Below are 2,988 nucleotides of genomic sequence, written 5' to 3'. Positions count from 1 at the left end.
GCCTGTGGCATGGTGCAGTCAAAGCCATTATCCTCCCATACACTGCAATAATGACAAAATACATGCATTGTAATGTAAACTTACAACCCAGTTCTAGGCAGACACAATTAGTCTGTCATCTTTTTCCAGCAATAGCAAAGGCAGCAGTTATGGCCTTGGTGAGAGAAAAAAAAACATTTAAAAACCTCATCTCATTCATATTAATCAGATGACTTTGCATTGTTCAAAGCTTCCTTGTGCAATTGACATTTTTGTATTGCTTTTCTTGGCTAAATGGAGGTCCAGTTCAATCTAATCCATATGTAATCTAAAGAATAATGTGACCTTCACAAGAAAAAAAATGTCCCTCCCTTCTGCTGAACACTCCTGGATACACCCTGTTATTGAAATATGCTGGACTTTCTTGAAGGAGAAATCTATTCTAAGCTGTTTTTTATTGTCTTCGCCTGGAACAAGCCATGCTGCTGGCTCCAACCATGTAACCACCTCCTTCAAAGTCCTGTTGCACAGGCCCTGACCTGAACAGCCCAGGCAAGCCCAGTCTCACCAGCTCTTGGAAGCTAAGAAGGGCCGACTCTGGCAAGTACTTGGAAGGGTGACCTCCAAAGAATACCAGGGGCGGGGTGCAGATGCAGGCTAATTAAGCCACGTCTCTGAAAAATGTCCAGGCCCCCAGTACAGGTCATCAGAAATCAACCATGCTTTCCAGGCAAGCACACACAAACAGATGCACACACATACAAATACACACACACACACACACACCTTTAGCACAGGTGCTACCATATTGCTCCTTCTATTTCCTATTTGGGTCAAATAGTGCTCTGCAGGAGAGTGGTGACCATAGACCCAAGCTCATAATTAGCCATGGACCAACTACTGTTGGCTTGTTTAAATCTGTAAAATGGGAATAAGCATGTTGAGACACATGCACTGTATTAACATGGTATTGCCAATGTGTTCCAGTGGATTTAATATTGACTTGGCTATGAAAAACCCAGGTTCAGATGCTGCCTTGATGTCTAACTACATAATATATGTAATTCCGTCATCCCCCTCCCTTTTTGTCTCAGGCAAAAAGCATCTGCATATAGGTGGAACCATTAAAGAAATGACATTGGTTGTGAGGTGTGTGTCTATATTCCAGTTATTTAAGTATTCAAAATCAGCCTCCTCCCTAAATACTTTTCTTCACATGAGGGTAAAGATGCCCATATTGTGCAATTTAATATTTGTATTAAAAGACACTCCCCCGTTCTGAATACAGGGTATTTATTCTTGAGACACAGATTACACATGTAGACTACAATCCAGCATGGAATTAGGTATCCTTTTACCCTGTGCATTCAATAGCTTTAGGGAGAGCTGTTTGAATATTACCTTAATATTTCACTTACTAAAAATGCAGATTACATTAACTGCCACATGAAAGCTACCTCAGTCCACAACTCTAAGAATGTTATCTTTCACTTACTCATTCATGAAAGGCTTATTAACAACAAAGCTTAAGAAGCGTGTCTCAGCATGAGTCACTTAATTGATAATAGCCTGCTTAGCTCAATTTTCTGCAGGTTAAAGGGCACTGATTGCTGATGGTTAAAATAAAGTTAATAATGAAGCCAAACTAAAACACCATTGTTGTGCTCTGCACGGCAGGCTTTTGTGTTTTTTTTTTCATCCCCTTAACATTAGATTAACAAGTAGCATTGATCTCAGGCATTCAAGGCTAGACGTAGAACTATGCAACTTCCTAGCCAAGTGGCATCATGTACCAACTGCTATTGTATACCTTCTAGAAAAAAGACTAAAAGTACAGGGTGTTTCAGCTTAGGAGTTTAGACTCTTTCAAACTAACACCCAACAGTAAAAACTGGAACTTGCTGGAGGTAGAGCTAAAGCTTAAAACAAAAAAAAACAAAAACAAAAAAACAACAACAACAACCCTCTGAGTAATGATGAATGGCTGTATCTGAGTAACAGGTTTGTGTGCTGCAGGCTAGTAGGAGGGTGTGAGTAAGACAAAATGTGTGCATGAGAAAACAAATGGTTTATGTGATGAGTATCATTTTCTCTCTTTAATGCCTTTATCCATTTGCTTCTTTCCTTTATTCATGTCCCCTTCTCTTAAACGTATCACCAGCTTTACCAAGTTTTACTTATTCCTTACCACAAGCCGTATCTAGAATATCTAACAATTATTTTTGTTAATTATTCTAGACAACAATGACTACTTTATATACTCTAGTTATACATATCTGATTTTTCTGCTCCCAGCGTGAAAGCCAAACACTGGCTTGGATCCATTGCAACTTTTCTATGGGTGGAAAGATTTTCATGCACACAGTGCAACTTTGTTGCCTTTGCACTCCCACTGAAGTCCCCAATACTCCCTAATTCTGCTCCTGGAAACAGCATTTAGCATGGGAAAGGGGAAGTAAGAACGTTGCATGCTGTAGGAAGAAGTCCTTCTGCCCATGGAAAAACTCTAGTACATCCAAGCTAATGGGTGTTGTAGATTTGGCATCACAACCACACAACAAATATAAAAACAAATATCATTGGCCAATTTGGAAAAAGCAGTTGCATAAAGTGATGCAAAATTAAGTCAACTGCATATTCAAATACAACAACATTGACATTGGGAGCAGATGCATTTTGATACATGTGCAACACTTGTAGATGTGTGTCCATGCTACTTCTGCTTGCCTACCACTGCCCACAACCATCTATCCAGATGACATATATTGTTCAATGTGTTTGGACTGCAATTATTCTATATTACTAGGAGTAAGGCTAGTGGGAAGAAATACAATGAGCTCTAGAAGGAAGCTTCAGGTGAGTGTCCCAGCTGTGGCTGGTGGGGCGACAGAGGGAAGGGGGAAATAGAGGGAGAGCAGCCATTTTCTCCAGGAGAACTGATCTTGGAGATCTCCAGATGCTGCCTGGGGGCTGGCAATACTAAGGGGAGGGCCAGGCCTGTAGATTTGA

The sequence above is a fragment of the Gekko japonicus genome, unplaced genomic scaffold (genome assembly GCF_001447785.1).
Source record: "Gekko japonicus isolate JY-2015 unplaced genomic scaffold, Gekko_japonicus_V1.1 scaffold500, whole genome shotgun sequence".
Classification (NCBI taxonomy): domain Eukaryota; kingdom Metazoa; phylum Chordata; class Lepidosauria; order Squamata; family Gekkonidae; genus Gekko; species Gekko japonicus.
Note: the sequence above shows the minus strand (reverse complement) of the source record.